At 36.8% G+C, this 21798-nt stretch overlaps 2 pseudogenes; both read left to right on the forward strand.

The window, feature by feature from the left end:
- The first annotated feature begins 4308 nt into the window (after positions 1–4308).
- Positions 4309–8783, forward strand: LOC129492641 (angiogenic factor with G patch and FHA domains 1-like; annotated as a pseudogene).
- A 917-nt stretch (positions 8784–9700) lies between these two features.
- On the forward strand, positions 9701–14673 carry LOC129492642 (mitochondrial protein C2orf69-like; annotated as a pseudogene).
- Positions 14674–21798: the final 7125 nt, after the last annotated feature.

Raw genomic sequence — 21798 nt, forward strand, 5'->3', positions numbered from 1 at the left:
TAATTTTTTCATTTTATTGTAGAAAAGGTTGGGGGCAGGGCACTCACACCCTGCCCAGCGTATATGTTGTACTTGCTGCTCTTGAACTCCTGGTTTCAAGAGCTCGTCTCTCCTCAGCCTACCAAAGTGCTGGGATTATAGATGAGATCCACCATGTCCGGCCACATATATATAATTAATAAATAAAAATAACCTTATATGCAAGGTTAAATGCAAATGTCCTACAGTGAGGGCCAGGCTTCAGTATAAGGAGGAAGTCCTGCCTGAAAAGGGCTGCAGCTTGGAACTTTTCACTGTGTCCACATTTGGCTACGGGTTGTTTCACCATCTTCTGTCACTCAGGACCCAAAGAGGTGGGGCCTGGAGCTCTATTATCCAATCACTTGTGCTGGGGTGAAAACTTTCTTAAAACTATTTTTTCTTTTTTTTGAGATGGAGTCTCACTCTGTCGCCCAGGCTGGAGTGCAGTGGTGATGTGAGTTTTGGTTAAACTCCTTGTTATTGTTTGTTATAAAAACTAACAGGGAGATGGCTAAAAGAGATTAAAATTACACAAACTCTAGGAGTCAAGTTTCTATTGGGCAGGCTTAGGAAAGACAGAACTAGAAATACTCCACCAGCATAAACATCAGAAGCATGGGGCCAACTTTCTGTCCTAGCCCTGCTCAAATCCACCCTCTTCTAAGGACTCATCCAGGTCTGGCCTCACCCTGGAATCTCCTCTCACAGAACTAATTAAAGGAGATCAGAAATTCGAATGGTGGTTCCTGCTGCCTCTCCTGAGCTGGTGCCCACAATTTCCTGAAAATAAAAATCAGATAAATGGGAGAAAATATTTATCTATTTGTGGGCCACAATTTCTTTTTTATTGAAGCCAGTGCTTCTAGAGACATCCCACCTAGCAACCTGTTTTTTATTTCTGCAGATCCAGTAGTTGCTCTACAAGGTACAAGAAAGTCAATATAAATACCAAAAAATCCCTCTGATCAGTTCACCCTTTCTTTCTATATCCCTTTCATCTGTCTAGATAGCTTTTATTCTACACATATTCTTTTTAAGTTAATTTTTTTAAATGAAAGCAAAAATAGATATGTTGGACCCTTCATTTAAATCCTGGGAATTGCAGAACATGTAGCACCCAACTCCCAGGGTGCTATGAAGATTAACTCACATCACGTGATGTTTCCAGCACCGTGCTCTATGGCAGACTTCTGAACACATAATACATGTTCAATAAACATTGTATTAACTCATGTGTACATGTTTTTTAAATGCAGACTTACTCAAACATTGATGCCTTCTCTAGCCTCTGTAAAATTTAAAGAGCCAGCAGAGAATAACATGCTTGTAAATGGTGATGGGTGGTTTTCACTTTGAGCCAAAAGTATTTGTGTCATGGTAAGAATTTTGGGTGTCAGAAACTGTGCGCTGTGCCTACTTTCTTTAGCTGAGTGCTACTACAATGGATGTAGTGTGAGAATCATCAGCATTAGGAGGAGGCTTTTTAAAGAAACCAATTCATGGATCCCTTCCAAACCTGAAGAATCACATTACTAAGAGAGAGGCCTGAAACTGGAAATGATTCACATGTACATTGAAACCTGAGAAGCAATGCTTAGCCAAGTGGCTCTTGGCCTAGGCTTCCAACCATAATCACATGATCACTTTAAAAAAAATACCAACACCTGTGCCCTCCCCACCAATTCTGTCAAGCTTGGTGGAAGAATCCATATGATTTTAATTGAAAGTTAAATTGTTCGTCTTTGATGATTACATAATATTATATCTAGAAAAATCTTCACACCACCAGAAAACTTTTAGATTTGATAAGTGAATTTAATAATGTTTCAGGATAAAACAAATCAATGTACAAAAATTAGTAGCAATTTTATACACTAATAATGATCAAGCTGAAAAGCAAATTAAAAAGTCAATTCCTGTTACAGTAGCTCCAAAAAAGTTAAAATACATAGAAATACAATTAATCAAATAGGTGAAAGATCTCTAAAAGAAAACTATGAAACACTGATGAAATAAATTGTACATGACACGAACAAATTAGAAAAGCATCCCTGCTCATGGACTGGAAAAAGTATTATCATTAAATGACCATACTGCCCCAAGTTATGTACATATTAAATGCAATTCCTACCAAAAGGCCAATGTTATTTTTCATAGAATTAGGAAAAAAATTTTAAATTCATATGGAACCATAGAAAAGCCTGAATAGCCAGAACAAATTTAAGCAAAGAGAACAAAGTTGGAGATATTACATTACCTAACTTAAAGTTATACTAGAAGGCTTTAATAACCAAACCAGCATATATTATATTATACTGATATAAATAGATGCATAGATCAATGGAACAGAATAGAGAACCTAGAAATAAAGTGACATACCTACACACAACTGATCAACAAAGTCAACAGAAACATACATGGGAAAATTACATCCTATTCAACAAATTGTGCTGGAAAAATTATATTGCCATATGCAGAAGTATGAAATAGAAACCCTAATTCTCACCATATACAAAAATCAACTCAATATGAATTAGAAGACTAAAACGTAAAACCTGAAATGATAAATATTCTAGAAGAAACTCTATGATAAACTCTTCTGGACATTGGTCTGGACAAATAATTCATGACTAAGATCCCAAAAGCAGATGCAACAATAAGAAAAACAGACAAATGGAACTGAATTAAACTAAAAAGCTCCTGAAAAGGAGCTTTCAATTAACAGGTGAGCAGACAACCTATGGAATAAGAAAAGTGTTTGTGAACTATGAAAGTGATAAAGAACTAATGTCCAGAATATACAAGGAAATCAAACAGCTCAACAAGAATAAAACAAGTAACTTCATTAACAAACAGACAAAGATTGAGAACATATATTTTTCAAAAAGAATTCAATGGTGGTCAACAAGCATGTAAAAACTGTTCAACATTGCCAATGATCAGAGAAATGCTAATTAAAAATCACAATGAAATACCAGTTTACACTTTCATAATGGCTAATTATTAAAAAGCAGAAAAATGATTGATATTGGCAAGCATACAGAGAAAAGAGAACACTTATACATTGTGTGTGAGAATGTAAATTTCTACAACCTCTATGGAAAACAGTATGGAGATTTTTCAAAAGACTAAAAATAGAATTTCCATTTGATCCAGGACTCCCACTACTGGGTATCTACTTAAAGGAAAATAATTCATTATGTAAAGAAGATACCCCCACTCATACGTTTATTGCAGCACTATTCACAATAGCAAAGATATGCTATTGTGAATAGCATATCTTCAATTTAAATTTATCAATCAGTTTAAATTTGTCAATCAATGACTGACTATACATTTATACCCTGGAATACTACCCAGTCACAAAGAAGAATAAAATCATCTTGTGCAGCCACATGAATGGAACTGGAGGCCATTATTGTACGTGAAATAACTCAGAAACAGAAAATCAAATACTGCAATTTCCCACTTATAAGTGGTAGCTCAATAATACATACACTTGGATATAGAGACTGGAAGAATACACACTGGAGACTCAGAAAGATGGGAGGTTGGTAGAGGGTTTAGGAATGAGAAAATACCTAACTGGGACAATGAGCACCGTTCAGGTGATTGTTACACAAAAGCCCATACTTCACAACTATGCAACATGTCCCTGTAATGAAATTGCATTTGTCCTGTCTAACATACTAATAAAGAGAAAAAAACTCTGACTTTTATCAAGAGGGCAGACTGAATAGACCTCATAATTTTCATAAATATTTAGATTATGCAGAAAAATAATTTTAATAAAAATAAATAGAAAATAATATTGTATTTTAAAAATGGTGTAAAAAGAAAATTTGTTGAATTAGAGTAGTTAGTACTTAGCAGATACAATATGTTAGGCAAGATTGTAAGCTGTTAGACATTTGTAGACAGAATATTTAACAGTGCAAAATAAATAACCCAAAGATTCATTGGCAATGACAAAGTGACATATTTTTAATCACATTAGATGACTTTAAAACCATTATAAAATTTACTATTTTGTGTCATAACAAAGGATCATAACGTTAAATAACTTTTTAAAAAAGTTTGACTGATTAGGCATGTAGATAAATGGGCAGCACATTGACCAGTAAATAAAGGATACACATCATTTTCAAAGACCAAACAAAAAATTAATTCATTTTTATTTGTTTTTGGTGGGAGAAGCAGCTTTATTGGCTCGGGATATAGTAGGGTCCTCTCCCTGGGAGGTGGAGTCTTCCACTGGTCACCCGCGGCAGTGGTCCAGGAGGAACCATGCAATTCAGCGCTGGGGTCAGCTGGGGGCCGGGCCTTGGAGAAGGCGAACTGTACAGGGAAGCAGTAGCTGAGGAGTCCTCACCGCCCACTCTGCCCGGCTGTACTGGGTCCCTGGTGCTCCTCAGGCTCCCGCCAAGCGGGCGTCTCTATAGGGCAGTTACCATCGGGGCCGGTACCTTCCCCTCAGATCCCAGTTTGACTCAGGCCAGGCATTTCCACTTCCCCCGCTTGGGCTGGACTTTGCACTCGTGTTTCTTGCAGTCCTTCTTCCTGCCGCTTTTCTGCCTGAGCTTTAATTCCAGCCTCACAAATGTTCCAGCTGGGAAGGGCGTCTCCACGGGGCCGTTCACACTGGTCTCCTGGAAGGCCACTGCACTGGCGGGTGGCTTCCTCCAGGGCCCCCTGCAGACCCCGGCGCTGGGCCCCCATGAGCTCGCCCCGCCCATGCCCTCCCCGCCCACCCGCGGGGCCAGCGGGATCCGCAGCCATCGCTTGCTTCTGCCGTCACCCCGGCCCTACGAAACGGGTGTGCACCTCTCAGCTCTCCCAGCCTGCCAGGAGCAGCTTTCTCCATTGCCCTGCCCCTGGGGGGCCCATGCCTGCAGAACGCTGGGCAGAGGTGAAGGAACCAAGAAATGTCCCTTTCTCTCCGTTGACCTTGGGGTCCGCCTGGTTGTCTCCACTCCCTCCCACTCTGCCCGCACTGTTCCCTGGGGCTTGCGGTTTTAGCAAAGTTCCCTGCCCCCTGCCCGGGCTGGGAAGCAGTCCTGTTGCCCACTCCCACCCTTCACCCCTTTTCTGGCCCATTCTCTCTCTCCACTGGGTCTCCGACACGAGTCCTCTCCTTGCTGCTGTTCCTGTCCCCCTTTCTGCTTCCCCTCCTCCCTGAGCGCTTCTCCCTCCCCATCCTGAATCTCCTGGCTCCTTCGGGGCGCCTCCCATCCCAGAGCCCAGGCAAAACCCACAAAATTATTTTAAATTGAAACATTTGAATTCCACTGAATTCATGACAGCAGAAACACATCTGGTCAGATTTTTAAATAATTATGAAATGATAATAGCAACTATCAATTTAAAAATATCTCCAGGATTAAGAATACCCACCATTTTACAAAAAAAAAAAAAAAAAAAACCAACAAAACCCTGTTATAGATAACACACTAATTCAGTAGAGTTGCAGGATAGAATATTAACATGAAAATCAGTTGCCTTTTGATACAGTAACAAAAAAATCTGAAAAAGGAATAAGGAAAATAATTCCATTTACAATATTACCAAATAGAACGAAATACATAATTTATTACATAGAATGAGTTTAACGAAGAATATTAAAGACCTGCATACTGAAAACTTTAAAATGTTGAAAGAAATTGAAGAATACAAAATGAGAAATATATCTTGTGTTCATGGATTCTAAAAATTAATATTGTTAAAATACCTATACTACACAAACTCATCTACAGAGTTAAACAACTTCCTATGAAAATTTTAATGCCATTAAAGTAAATGTAGAACAAACAATTGTAAAATTTGTATGGAGAACACACAAGACCCCAAATAGCCAATACTGAGAAGAACAAAAAGGCGGAAAGCTTCAAACTTCTTGATTTCAAACTACATTACAGAGCTATAGTCATCAAAATACTATAGTACCTACATAAAAACCAATGGAACAGAATAGAGGACCCAGAAATAAAGTCACACATATTCCGTCGAGTGATCTCACCTAATTAGGAAAAGACAGACACATCAAGAAATGGTGTGGAAAAAACTAGATATGCATACACAAAAAGTGAATCTTTCTCTTATACCACCACAAAAATGAGTTTAAAATAAGGACTTAAGCATAAGAACTGAAATAATGAATCCTCTCTAAAAAATATAGGAAAGGTGCTCCTTAACTCTAGTCATGGTAATGTTTGGATTCAACACAAAGAAGGCAAGCAACAAAAGCAAAAATTAAAAAGTGGAACTATATCAAAGTAAAAAGTTTCTGCACAATAAAGGAAACAATCAACAAAATATAAAGGCAATATATGGGATGGGAGAAAATATTTGTAAACCATATGTAAGATGTTACTATCCAACATATATTTAATACTACTCAATATGAAGAAAAAAACCTTCACAGCAGAACGAAACAAAAACCAATTACCTGATTAATAGGGAAAAATATCTAAATAGCCATTTTTCCAAAGACATACAAATAGCCAGCAAGTATATAAAAATATTCTCAACATTACTAATTATCAGAGTAATTACAATCAAAATCATAATGAGATATCACCTTATCATGGTTTTAGGATAGCTATTATCAAAAAGTCAAAAGATAAAATGTGTTAGGGTGCAGAGAAAATAGAATACTTGCAGACAGTTGCTGAGCACGTCCATTGGTGCAGCAATTACAAAAAAAAAAAAGTATGGAGGTTTTTTTTTTTAACATTTTTAAACTCGATCTACCCTTAATCCCAATTCAGAGCATATAGCCAAAGGACATAAAATCAGTATCGCTAAGGGTATCTGCACTCCTCTGATACAAGCAAATGGATAAACTGTGAGAGAGATAATTTCAGCTGTAATAAAGAATGAAATTCTTTCATTTATGACAATGTTGATGAATCTTGAAGACATTATGCTAAGTGAAATAAGCCAAATAGAGAAAGACAAATACTGCACGATCTTGTTTGTATGTGGACTCTAAAAAAAAAAAAAAAAAGACAGAATAGAATGGTAGTTACCACAGGCTAGAAAGTGGGGAAAAGTGGGAAGATACCATCGAAGGCTACATACCTTCAGTTATATAATGAAAAACTGCTGGGGACCCTAATGTGCAGAATGGTGACTATAGTCAATAATAACGTGTAGTTATTTCCATTGGTTACAAAATTAGATCTAAAGTTTCACCACATATAGAGAAATGTATAAAGTATGTGAGGGGATAGATTAACCAGCTTCATTGAGATAATTTAAAGATGTATACACACCTCAAAGTACTCTATTGTACACCCTAAATATATACACTTTTCAATGTGTAAATCACAGCTCAATAAATGTGAAAAAAAGTGTAATCAGCAGGTCATAACTAGCCACATGTAAACTTTGTTGAAAAGTCTTTTGGCCTCTGTTTCTGGCTCAACCCAGGAAAGACCTGAGAGCTTCTGGCCCCTTGACTTCTCCAACACTTCTCCTGCCGTTCCTGCAGCTGGGGAAGGTATAATAGTTCCCAGGAGTTTTCTGGTTTCCAGGGCCTGCAGATTGGGCAGGGCCATCAGCATTCCCCTTGCTCATTGCCCACAACCTTGTTTGGCTCCAGGTAATGCGTGTCAGGGCATCCTGGCAAGGGCCACAGCAGCCAGCCAGGGCCAGGCTGGCTTTCGCCGCCTGCACTCCCGTGGCCTCTGGCTCTGCAGGTGTCTTTTAGGGCTCCAGCGCAGCCCCTCCTCACATTACCAGGGAAGACAGTGGAATGCAGAAGACACTGAGGAGGAAAATGAGAAAAATCATTGTCCCCCGTGTGTTAGAGTAATTGTCATTAGATCACCTGTGTTGTATACGGGGTCACTGTTTATTATTACTGCTGTAAAACCTGCTACGATTGGAAGAGAAAATCATCTGGAGCATACGCTTTGAATCCCTGAAGTTGGTGTCAGTAAGTTTCAGGCAGAAACTTATTTTGACTATCACTAACAAAGTTATGTCCTTGTAGATCAAGACGGTCAAAATGGAACAATTGTTAGTGAAAAACGGATTGTTCAAGTGAAAACTAAATGTGACCCTTACATACCTGAGCATACACAGACATGAAATGAAAATTGGAGAGACTGTGTTACCCTTTCACATTCACCCTGGCGGTGATACCTGTGATGGCTGTGACCCACAGCAGGTTAGAGCTCACATTCACCTTGATAAGAAAGGTGAATGTTTGTTGGTCCAACACTAAGTAAGAAGAAAAAGGGTTGGAAATAAGAAAATAATTTAAAAAATACGAGTAAAATATGGTTTACAGAGTACAGACTACAAAGACAAATAGACACTAAAGATTCTAAAATATAAAAATAGAGCTGGAAAATGTAGTGAGCAGATTGGAAGTGAAGGAACTTTCCAAAAAGATGATGCTTCTGCATCTATTCATTCTGAAATTCTTGACAGCAACAAAGGCTGGAAGATGTTGAAGAAAATGGGTTGGAGAAAAGGAGATGGACTGAGGAAGATGATGGGGGAATGAAAACTCCCAATTCAGCGTCAGGTTCAGCGAACACACATAGCCTCGGGGACAGGAAATCCATCCTCAGTTGAAGATGTTCACCTTCTCAAACAAACAAACAAAAACAAACAAACAAAACAAAACAAAAAACAAAACAAAACAAAAAACTGGGACAAAGCATGAGAGAGGTTTGCTGAAAACTTCCCAGAAACTAAACCTTAGAAAGGACCCAGGGACCATGCCTTGGGTAAAAGGGACTTTAGAGTGAAGGTTGATCATAGAAAAAATCTCAAGCTTTTTCAAAACTAAAATTTGGAAACACTTATTTATTTTATTTTATTTTTTGCAGAACTTTTCTCCCCAAAAAAGTGTGTGGCACAGAGGAACTCTGTCACAGTTTACCCCTTCCTGATTCTGAAATGTGTAATAAAGTTTGGTTTGCAGCCTTTTAAAACCAGCTTTCAAACTAATAAATAATGACTGAATCAAGTTATACAGTAAGTGGACTAAAGTTTATAGGGCACAGATGAGTTTATCAAACTTCATTATTTTATCTTGTCATTTACAACTTCAATATAAGCAAAAAGCCATATATGCAAAATGCATATAACCACTAATAACTTAAATGTACATTTTTGTCTTTGTCTCCATATATTCATAGTAAGGCACACAGGAAAACAAAAACAAAAACAAAAACAAAACAAAACAAAAAAACAAAAGTTTATAAAAATAAATCTAACTATATGCATCTTTGTTTATGCCCTTTAGAACCTAGATAAAAGAACTTCTTGTACTTGAAATAGCCTAAATATTATTGAAGAACTAATGAACAAGTGACATATTGTAGAAAATTAGTCTGTTATTGTTTTCTTCTGTGAAGAATCTGTTTATTTGTGCTATATATTCAGCATTTATATTTGGTTTGTATCATAGCTAATGAGATATTTAGATATGAACAACTGAGTACAGTGTTGAAATAGTGTGCTGGCATTTGTAGTTTTCATAAATATTATTGCAGCCAATGGAGTTGTGCCAGAGAAATCTGATTTCTAGTACAAAAGGAATACTTAGCCAAGGCCTCAAGTTTAAGATATTTATTGAAAATGTCCTCAATTGCAATAAAAACATTATAACATTAAAAAAACCTCTTTTGAAGAATTCTAAATTAAACAAAAAATTCAAATGATGCCTTTTATGGAGGTAAGGAAGTGCTAATGAGGTAGAATGGCAATTGAAGCCAAAAGATCTTAATTCAGGTAAATAATTTTACCCATATTAGTTTTATGTTAAAGGAAACAATAATTGTGACCATGTACTATTTACTGCAGTGCAGTATTTCAGAAATTCGTGCATAGAACATAATTAATTTTCTAATGGTAAAAAAGGAATCACCTTCTACGAATTATTAAGGGAGGAGACCGCCCCTCATATTTTCATATGCCCAGTTTCTGCCCCCAAGAAAGAAGTACAAACTAGAAGGCAGAAATGAAATCCACAGGCAGAAAGCCCAGTGCCGCACCCTGGGCCTGGTTAAAGATCGACCCCTGACCTAACCAGTTATGTTATCTGTAGATTCCAGATATTGTATGGAAAAGCATTGTGAAAATCCCTGTCCTGTTCTGTTCCGTTCTGATTACCGGTGCATGCAGCCCTCAGTCACGTACCCCCTGCTTGTTCAATTGATCACAACCCTCTCACGCGGACCCTCTTAGAGTTGTAAGCCCTTAAAAGGGACAAGAATTCCTCACTTGGGGAGCTCGGTTTTTGGAGACGTGAGTCTTGCCAAAATTCCTGGCCGAATAAAGCCCTTCCTTCTTTAACTAAGAGTCTGAGGGGTTTTGTCTGTGGCTTGTCCTGCTACATTATTACAATATGGTCTATGGAAGACAGCAGTATTTCAAATGAAGAAACTTGGAATTTCTCATGAGGTGATCTATGCCATAGAAAATCTATGTAAAATATTTTACTCATGTATGCAACTGTTGACATTTCTGCTTTTTAGGAAAACAACATGCTTTAAAAACTTAATGCAGATACTGAAATCACCAAGAAGTTACAAGAATTCACAAAATACCTAATATAGTTGAAAGAAAATTATGGAAACTTCTCAGGACCAGAAGAAAATAAAGGTAATGATCCAGAGAAGTATCAACCTAAGAGGCCATGCTCCATTCAGATGCATCTGATCACAAGGATGTCAGATCCATGTGGGTTGTTCAGCTTCTGACAAGGCATATGGAATAAACACAGATAAACTGCCTGCAGGCATCCCGAGTATGCTGTGTTCCATATGTGAGAAGTAAATTATAAATTATGTTGCACAAAAGGAGATTCACTACTAGTGTGAAGCCTTAGATAAATTGTATGGCACATAAAACTCAGATATGAGGTTTATATTTAAGTGTTTGCCAATATAATAAAAAAAAGGAAACCAAAATACTGTGGGAAAAAATTATGAGCTTGTCCAGTCATATTTGAACAAGAGGCAAATGGAAAGTAAACTACTGAAAATGTAGTAAAACAATTTAATGTACAGCATACAAATAACACATTGAAATGGACTGAGCTGATGAGCAGACTACTACACTGAAATGCTGAGCACAATTAATGTAGTCATATATTTTATAGAAGGCAAATTAATATAAAATACAAATATATTTATATATTAAGATTAGATGAGAAGTAATGAAAAACATTTAATTGTTTTACTATACTATATAAATGGGAAGGCAATATTCAAAGAATCGGTAACATAGTTTCAGACATTGGAAACAAGACATGAATCTTATTAAAGTTTTGAGTGTAATGTGTCAAAAAAGATAAAAAATAGTTGAAAGAATGGTTTTGGTTATTGTGAATGGTGCTTTAATCAACATAGGAGTGCAATTATCTTTTTGACAGGCTGATTTCATTTCCTTTGACATATAACCAGTGGTGAGATTTCTGGGTCAAATATATGGTAGTTCTATTTATAATTTCTTGAAAAACCTCCATGCTGTTTTCCCTAATGGTTGTACCAATTTACACTCTCACCAACATTGTATAAGTGCCCATCTACAGATGAATGAAGAAAATGTTGTACACACACACACATGACTAATGTCAGTAATAAAACAGAATGAGCTGTCATTCATGTTAAAATGGATCTATCTAGAGGACATTATGTTAAGTGAAATAAGCCAGTCACAGAAAGAAAAAGACCACATGATGTCACTCATATGTGAAATCTTAAAAAGTTGATCTCATAGAAATAGAGTAGAATGGTGGTTGCCAGAGGCTAGGGAGAGTGAAGGGATGAAGGGATGGGGAGAGGCTTGCCAAAGTTCCAAAGTTACAGTTAAAGAGAATAAATTCTAGTGTTCTATTACATAATAGGGTGACTATAGCTAATAATAATGTACTGTTCTTTTGGAAACAGGCCCCCAAATCTGGCCATAAACAGGCCCACAAATCTGGCAATAAACAAAATCTCTGCAGCACTGTGACATGCTGGTGATGGCTATGACACCCACGCTGAAGGTTGTTGGTTTATCAGAACCAACAAGGGCAAGGAATACCTGGCCCACCCAGGGCGGAAAACCACTTAAGCCGTTCCTGAACCAAAACAATAGCATGAGCAATCTGTGCCTCAGGGACATGTTCCTGCTGTGGATAACTAGCCAGAGCCCATCCCTTTGTCTCCCGTTTTAGTTAATCTATAATCTGTAGAAACAATGTTTACCACTGGCTTGCTGTCAATAAATATGCAGGTAAAACTCTGTTCATGACTCTCAGCTCTGAAGGCTGTCAGCCCCCAGTTCCCACTTCACACTCTAGATTTCTGTGTGTATGTCTTTAATGCCTCTAGCGCCACTGGGTTAGGGTCTCCGCGACCGAGCTGGTCTCGGCACTGTTCATTCTAACACAGCTAGAAGATAGGTTTTCGAATTTTATTAGCACAAATAAATGTTTAACATGCTAGATATGCAAATTACCCTGATTAGGTCATTGTATAGTGTATGAACGCATTGAAACATCACACTGTACCCCACAAATATGTACAATTATTATGTGTCATTATAAATAAAATAAATCTTAAGAGAATAATGATCAAACTGCATGGCATCAAAAAGAAAAAAAAAACTCTTAAAAGTAGTGAGATAGAAGACAGATAACCTATGAAGCTGAGGGCCAACTCTTACCTCTCTATCAAGTCAGAAAACACAAAAATTAATATCAATAAAATATTAAAATAAAAGCTTCTGGACAGCATAGAAATTTATTAACAGAGTGAAAGGACAATCTAGAAAAGAAAATATGTGCATTTGCCAAGGAAGTAATATCCAAATTACATAAGGGACTCAACAGCAATAAAAATTAAAAAACCCAACTGAATAGTGAACAAAAGACCTGAATAGACATTTTTTCCAAAGAAGACACAAAGAAATGCTCAACATCGCCAATCATCTGGAAAATGCAATCCAAAATCATGTGAGATAGCACCTTGCCCCACTTAGAATTATCAAGAAGATGAAAGATAACAAGGTTTAATGAGGATGTGGAGAAAAGGGAACACTTGTATACTGTTGATGTGAGTGTAAACTTAGTACATTTTTAGATTTATTCATCTATTTGTTAGAAACGTGCATGGAAAACTATGCAGGTTTCTCAAAACAAAAATAAAAACAAAACAAAATACAAAAAGCAAAAACCTAAAAATGGAACTACCATACCATCCAGCAATTCCACTATTATGTATCAAAAGGAAATAAAATCAGTATATTGAAGAGATATCTGCACTCCCATGTTTATCATAGCTCTATTGACAATAGCCAAGATATGGAATCAATCTTAGTGTCCCAACAGGGATAAATGAATAAACCAAATGTGGTGTATACACACAATAGAATAGGATTTAACCATAGAAAGAATGAAATCCTGTGCTGCAGGCTGAAGTCCGCCTCTGACGTGATCGCCCAGCTCCGGCTTCAGGCCTGGCCGCGGGCCCCTACAGTTGGGTTTCCTGCGTAGTCCCTCCCTCAGGATCCCCCACCCTCTGCCTCCCAACAGCTCGGGCTTTTGCGGTCCCCGCGGCTGCTGCTTCTGCTGCCACAGCTTGGAATTAGAGATGCCTGGTCCTGCTCTCAGGGCAGAACCACGAATTCAGCTGCAGCTGTGGTGTGCGATGCTCCCGCTCAGTCGCCGGGCGCTGCCTCAGAGCTTGCCCAGTCCGCCATGCCAGGAGCCAACCCGCATCACAGCGCTGAGTTGCTCCTGCTGGCGGCGGCCTTGGAGGGCCTGGAGTAGCGGGACATCTCCGGGGAGCGGGCGAGGGAGGAGCCGCAGCCACCACGTCCTCTCTTTCCTCAGGGATGTGCAGAATCACCATGAAATTATGACTCTGTCATCCTGTGAATTACCAATGGGAAAATTGGAGTCTAGAAAATGTTGCTACCATTTTAGCCCACCGGTTCCCCAATAGCTATATTTGAGTGATGAAGTGCTCCCGAATGCATTTGCAGAAATTCAGCTGCCATGATAATTTTGTGAAAAGTAGTAAGTTTGGTTCCCCAGAACAGAATAGTGACTCTGGAGCTTTTAAGCACCTTTATATGTTATTAGTTAATGCTTTCAAGTTAGAGTAGTTTATCAAATAAAAATTTCAATGTTTGGAATAAGGACTCCGCAGCATCTAATTGTAGTCTGATACTACAAATCATTTCCAGGGAGAAAAAGAGAGGACCTGTGAAAAACCTGATGAGTTGGCCATGGGTTTTTATCCACCATCACTAAAGAATGCATCTTTTACTTTGACTGGATTCAATAAAGGTTGCATTGTTTTGAATCAGTTTCTTTTTGAATGGAAAGAAGCCAAGAAAGACAAGAACATAGATGCTTTCATTAAAAGCATAAGAACAATGTATTGGCTGGATGGTGGTCATTCCCGAGGAGGCAATACTTGGGTTACTTATCCACAAGTCTTGAAAGAACTTGCACAAACACACATCCATGTAACACTTTGTCAAGTATGTGATCCAATAAGATCTTGGATTGGAAAGGAGCAAAATAAATTTGTTTAGATACTTGCGGATATTGGTTTGGAGGTGACGAGCCGAATTCATTTCACAAAGGAAGCTCCCACCATAGAGATTCACTTCAGAGTTCATGAAGTATTTTGAGGCTACGAGTGTATTAATATACTTGTTCAGTGGAAAAGCATAAGAACTTTGAGTGTTATAAATTCAGATACTAGAATATAATTCATAAAATGTAATTCAGTTTGGGGGGTATGGGGGGAAGCACACGTTCTTCACATATGAGTGTAATGTGCAATAGTATTTCTTGCTGATAAATGTGAGCAGTTTTTCGTTTGGGTTGGGTTAGAATTAGTTAATTTGAAATCTAACAAAGAGGTTTCCTATAATACTGAAGAGATATAAGACCCTTAAAAATGCAAGTTACAACATGGTTCTTGTAAAAGGTAACTAAACTTTTTTTCTGTTGGAAATAGTTGATTTTCAGAGTAATGGTACTAATTTTGGTGACATTTTAACAGTAATTAGCTATTTTGGCACCTAAAACTTGAGTGAAAACATTTTGTTTCTCTTTAAACAAAAACAAAGTCTTAATGTTGTTTCCTATCATTTTGGAGCAACTATACCCTGCCTCTTGTGTTTTGTAAACTCATTGACTTATTCTTTAGTGTGCCACTAAGTACCTTTTTCTTGAGAGGCAAAATATATTTGTTTCCCAATATCCAAAAAGGTACAATAGCGTAAAGGTGGTTTTTAAAAACATAGCCAAGTGTGGTGGCATATGCCTTTAGTCCCAGCTACTTAGGAGACTGAGGCAGGAAGATGTTTTGAGCCCAGGCTGTAATGCACCATGATCGTGTTTGTGACTAGCTGCTGCGCTCCAACCTGGGCAACATATTGATACCTCATCTCTAAAACAAAGAAAACAAAACAAATTACATTTAAGCACTATCGCTTAATATTTAATTGACAGTCTTTAATTGATTTTTTTGGATAAGACATTCTGGAGCTTCTTGAATCTTGGCCAATAACCAGTTGTTTTGGAAAATTGTTTTAAATTCAGCATATTTATGTATTTTGAATAAAAATGTACTACAGGGAAAATTTCAAATTTTTCATTATATTAGTCTTTTTGAAAGAGAAAAACTTAGGTAAGCTAAATATATAATGCTCCATTTTTTCATGCTCTATTAAGAAGGAAACAGATTCCATGTACCTAAATCAATGTTTCTCCAGAATGATGACTTTGTCTGAAAAAAAAAATTATCCTTGGCTAAAATTCAAAGTTACATTGCTGTAAGAAAAATACAAGGGAAAGTTTAGAGACACAAATAATTTAATTTGGACTCAAAAACTGAATTTGTTTAACATTGCTACATAATTTGGGTGAAGTTTTCTCCTGCCCCATTTTTCTTAACCTATGTAAATACATTTTAAGAAATCAAGATGTAATGAACATCAACCAACAATGACATTGGATTGTGTGATTACAATAGAAGGTGAACTGTCTCTTCGTTATTAATAATTAGGTCTTGAACATCATGGAATAGTTAAACAGGGAAGTAACATGTTACTTTAGGAATAAAAGACACTGAAACTTAATACCTTAATGACCCAGAAGACCTAAATTTACGAAGCCACATAAAATAAAAATGTTAATTTATTGGTTTCTTCACAGAATTATATTTTAATGACTCTATAAATACATTCCAAATATTCAGAGACTCATGAGAAAGAGTTCTTACTAAAGAAATGCTTAAAAATAACAACTCTTTTTGTTTATGTTTTGCACTGTTTATAGAGATCGGTCTTTTTGTTGTGTTCTGGCTCAGAAAGTGTGATTTGTTTTTTCATCTAAATGAGCTAAAAGACCTGCCTCTGAGAATTGGTTTGGGGGCCTGAAGACATTCTTCTGCCAGATAAGATGGGGTCAGAACAATTTACTCTGTGAAGATCATGTGGATGTGGGCCTATGATGGTGTGATGTTGAGGTTTCCTGTAGTTTCAAACCCTAAAACCTTATTATCTGATGTACCTATTGATTCCAAATGGTTCACAGTAATAGATTTTTGCTCAGCTTTCTTTAGGATTCCAGTTGGAAAAAAGTCAGTCTTCATTTGTCTTTCTGTGGAAAGAATCAAAAGTACACTTGGATGGTAATTTCCCAAGGGTTTATTGAAGAACTTTCTTATTTATTTCTGGGCATTACCTCAAGACGTAATGACTCTGCATTTTCCTTGAAACTCTATTCTCATTCAGCATGTAGATAATGGGTTGTTACACTAGGGTACACTAAAGAGTGCTCTGAAATTAACAGAATATTATGAACAACTCTAGACACATAAATTAGAAAATCCAGACAAAATGGATAAAATAATTTTATTTGACAAAAATCAAGGTTAAGTGTTTGTTGTTATTTTGCTCAGTCTGTGAGCTGCATTGGACCTGGATAATCCAATTGAAGACTTACTTCTTGAAACACTTTCCTGTTTTGTTGAAGACCCCACTCATTTTTTTTTTTTTTGACCTTTGTCATTCTACTCACTCTTTTCCACCACATCTCCAGTAATTCTTAGTCCTCTTCTCTCCCTATGTCCCTCTTTTCTCAGAGTGGTCCCACATAATTTCAAAGCTTTAGGTACCATGTCTCTGTTGATGACTCCCAGGCCTGGGGCCTCTTCCCTGAGGGGAGCACTAGAAGTTATCCCTGAGTATTTTTTTTCTTCTCACATCCGCATGAAACTCCACAACAAGTCCTGTCATACCAAGTATGAGTTACTGAGCAGGCATTGCTGGGACATGTGACTATTGCAACAGCAGAAATAAATCAGAGACCTCCTTCCTACTGAGCCTGTATATGACTTCCAGTCCTCTTTAGGACAGGGTTCCAAACAGCCACAAATTCAGTGTTGTCAGCTTACAAGATCAAAGCTAACCTTGTACAGCACAATGGAAACTGTACTAGCAGCTTCCATAAAAAAATTAGCCACCAAAATTATATGATGAGCTCTGTGCAAGAACTTGGTATCCCGAAATTCTTCCTGGTAAGGACTCAGAGCCAGATGGCTGCATTTTCTTTCTCTTTGCTTATTCCCCTTCTAACCGACATAAATATTGGTGAAACAAACAAAGTTATTAAAATTGCAACAATGTGGGCCACACCAATATAAGTAAGTGAATAAATAATGTAATATTGTAAAAAAAGACAAAACAATTTGCACGATCTGATGACAGCTCTGTCACATAGGTTCATTAAAAACATTCAAGAGAGAATTTGGAAATTATAAATTTTAAAAACAAAAATAATACTTTTAGTTTGTTTAAAGTTAAAAAAAAAACATGTTTAACAATAATTTGACACACAGAAAATTTAAATCTTAGCTATCCTGAAACTTCAAGTCTCTAGAATGAGACCTTCCCCAAAGGTTCATGTCACTCAAATATTATTACAGTTTAATAAATTTTAATGCAAAAAACTTTTAATGAATAATGCAGTTTATAAAATATTATAGATTTACAGAGAAAGGATGAATCACTATAATACTACATATATTAATTTTATAACATTATATATCCTATTATATATACACTATTGGACACCTACAATGAGTCAAGCACTGCCATGAGAACTTTGCATTCATTATCTCTCAAGAATTCTCTTTGAGGTAGATTTCAGTATCTTCAATTAAGAGGCTAATTTATAAACAATACATATATTTGAGGAAGAAACTATTTAAAACATGAAAGGCTTTTAAAATTACAATGTTGAATAAGAACAGAACATTACAGAAGTATATACAGCATGCATCTTTACAGACAGCTTTAAAACTTACAAAGTTAAACAATGCATTATTTAGATACCTACATATGTAGTATAATTAATAATAAAAGTAAAAGGAATTATACTTTCCCAAAACTTAAGATGAATGATGATTTTCTGAGGTAAAGTGGCAAATAATTATATTTGGGAAACACTGTGTAGATAATACAGACAGCTTCAAATGTACGGGTAAAGTTTTATTAAGTAGTTAATAGGTACAGGGTGTTGAATTTATTTTTCTACACTTAAACACAAACGCACACACACACATGATTTGGCCCTTTAAATCCATGAATAACACATCTGCAAATTCAAACCAACCTTGAGTAAAATATGTAGTTAAGCATACAATGTTTACTTTTGTACTGAACATGTACAGACATTATTGTCATTATTCCCTCAGCAATACAGAACTATTTGCATAGCATTTATGTTGCTTTAGATATAATAAGTAATCTAGAGATGAATTAAGTAGTATAAAGGAGATTGTGCCTAGGTTATATGAAAATAATCTTTCTCTTGGCCAGGTGCAGTGGCTCACACCTGTAATCCCATCACTGTGGGAGGCCAAGGCGGGCGGATCACCCGAGATCAGGAGTTCAAAGCCAGCCCACCCAACATGGCGAAACCTAGTCTCTACTAAAAATACAAAAAATTAGCCCGGCATGGTGGTGGGTGCCTGTAATGCCAGCTACTCAGGAGGCTGAGGCAGGAGAATCACTTGAACTCAAGAGGTGGAGGTTGTGGTGAGCTTAGATTGTGCCACTGCACCCCAGCCTGGGCGACAAGAGCAAAACTTTGTCTCAAAAAAAAAGAAAGAAAAAAAAGAAAATAATCCTTCTCTTTATATAAGAAACTTAAGCATCTAGAATTTTGGTACCCCAAGGGTGTCTTGGAACCAATCCCCTATGGATACTTGCTTATCCATAAGGACAAACATGTAATAAACAACTGTGTGTGTGTGCCTGTGTGCATGTATTTGTAGGTATAATTTTACACATAAAAATATATAATATAATACTAGTACTTGATATTATAATTTTTATTAGAAACCCTTGATATACACAAGCATTAGGTTTCTATGACATACAGTACAGTGTTTCATTTAAAGTCATTTTACATCTGTACAACAAACCCCCGTGACACAAGTTTACCTATGTAACAAATCTGCACTTTTACACCTGAACTTAAAATAGAAGTTTAAAAAAATGTCATTTTTCAAGATCCTATTGATGACATTAAGTGGACACTTATTGAACATGTATTTTAGTGATGTTTAAGCCAGTTAAGTCTGGATTTATGCAGTCTCATTTTACTTTTTTGTTGTTGTTGCTTATGCTTTTTTATGTCATATTCAAGAAAATATTGTCAGGATCAAAGTAATAATTTTCCCACCTTGTAAAATATACTTGGACTATTTTATTCAAAAAAATTTATAATTATAGTTTTTACCTTGAAATACTTAAGATAGTTTTTATATATGGTGCAAGAGAAGGGTCCTACTTGGTTATTTTTTGTTTGGTGGATAGTCAGTTTTCCAACATCATTTGTTGAAAAGACTATTCTTTCTCCATTGTGTGGCCATAGCAACTCAAGTGTAGGTCATCTGATTATATTCACAAGGGTTTATTTTGGGGTTTCTATTCTATTTCATCACTTCTTTGTCTTTATATTAGTACCTTATTGTTTTAATTTCTGTAACTTTGTGATATGTCTTGAAATCAGAAAATATGATGTCTTTAACTTTATACTTCTTTTCTTCCTTTCCTTTCCTTTCCTTTCCCTTTCTCTTGCCTTTCTTTCTTTCTTGCTTTCTGTCTTTCTTTTTCTCTTTCTTTCCTTCCTTCCCTCCCTCCCTTCTTCCTTCCTTCCTTCCCTTCTTTCCTTCCTTCCTCCCTCCCTCCCTCTCTTTTCTTTCCTTCCTTTCTTTCTTTCCTTTCTTTCTTTCTTTCTTTCTTTTCTTTCTTTCTTTCCTTCTTTTCTTTTCTTTTTGGACAGAGTCTCACCCTGTTACCTAGGTTGGAGTGCAGTAGCAAGATCTCGGCTCACTGCAACCTCCATCTCCTGGGTTCAAGCAATTCCCTGGCTCAGCCTTCCGAGTAGCTGGGATTACAGGTGCCCACCACCACGCCCGACTAATTTTTGTATTTTTAGTATAGACATGGTTTCAACATCTTGGCCAGGTTGGTCTTGAACTCCTGACCTCCTGATCACCCACCTTGGCCTCCCAAAGTGCTGGTATTACAGGTGTGAGCCACTGTGCCTGACAAATTTTATACTTCTTTTCAAAAGCTATGGTGGCTATTCAAGGTGGCTTGAGATTTTATATAAATTTTAGATTTTTTTATGTTTCAGCAAAAGAGAATCATTGTAATTTTCCTAGGGATTGCATTGAACTTGTGTGTCAGTGTAGGCAATGTTAACATTTTAACCATATGAAGTCATCTGACTCTTAAACTAGAGTGGATTCAAAGGTGTATTGCTTAAGTTCCGCATATTTTGGGATATGACAGTTTTCCTTCTGCTTTTAGTTACTAGTTTCATTTTATTGTGGCCAGAAAGAATACATTGTATAGTCTCAGTCTTCTTAGACATAATAAGACTTGTTTTGTGTCTTAATGTATTGTCTATTCTTAAGGGTGTGTCATGTGACTGGGAATATTGTTTATTCTTCTATGATTGACTGAAAAGCTCTATATATGTCTATTAGGTCTAATTGGTCATTAATGTTGTTCAAGTTTTCTTTTATATTGATCTTTTACCTGTTTTTTTTCTATTTATTATTAAAAGTGGTGTATTAAACTCTCCCACGATTATTGTGTTGATGTATATTTCTTGCTTTGCTTTGGTCAATATTTACTTTATGTATTTGGGAACCCTTATATTATGTGCATATTTATATTTATACCTCCTAGAGATTCCTGGCAAATAGACTCTTTTATCACTACATAATACTATCCCTTGTCTCTTTTGACAGTTTTAATCTGAGGCATATTTGCACCATCATTATGATGCTACAGAAATATATATTTGTATATGTACATATCATTCTTAGAAAGTTATATAATCATATAATTTTGTTGTCTTTTTTAAGGCAGGGTCTCTCTGTCACACAGGCTGGAGTGCAGCAGTGTGACCACAGCTCACTGAAACCTAGAACTCCCAGGCTCAAGTGACCATCCTACTTTAGCCTTTTGAGTAGCTGAAACCACAGGCCTGCAACACCATGCCCAGCTAATTTTTAAAAATTTTTGTAGGGATGGAGTCTCAACATGTTGCCCAGGCTGGTCTTGAACTACTGGGCTCAAGCAATTCTTCCATAGTGCTGGAGTTACAGGTGTGAACCACCACACCTGGGCTGATTTTGTGTTTCTCTCTGGCACCATGACAAACTCTACAGTGTGAATAGGGTTTGTACATTGTATCTGAGTTCAAGTGTAAATGGTGAG

The sequence above is a fragment of the Symphalangus syndactylus genome, chromosome 11 (assembly GCF_028878055.3).
Source record: "Symphalangus syndactylus isolate Jambi chromosome 11, NHGRI_mSymSyn1-v2.1_pri, whole genome shotgun sequence".
Classification (NCBI taxonomy): domain Eukaryota; kingdom Metazoa; phylum Chordata; class Mammalia; order Primates; family Hylobatidae; genus Symphalangus; species Symphalangus syndactylus.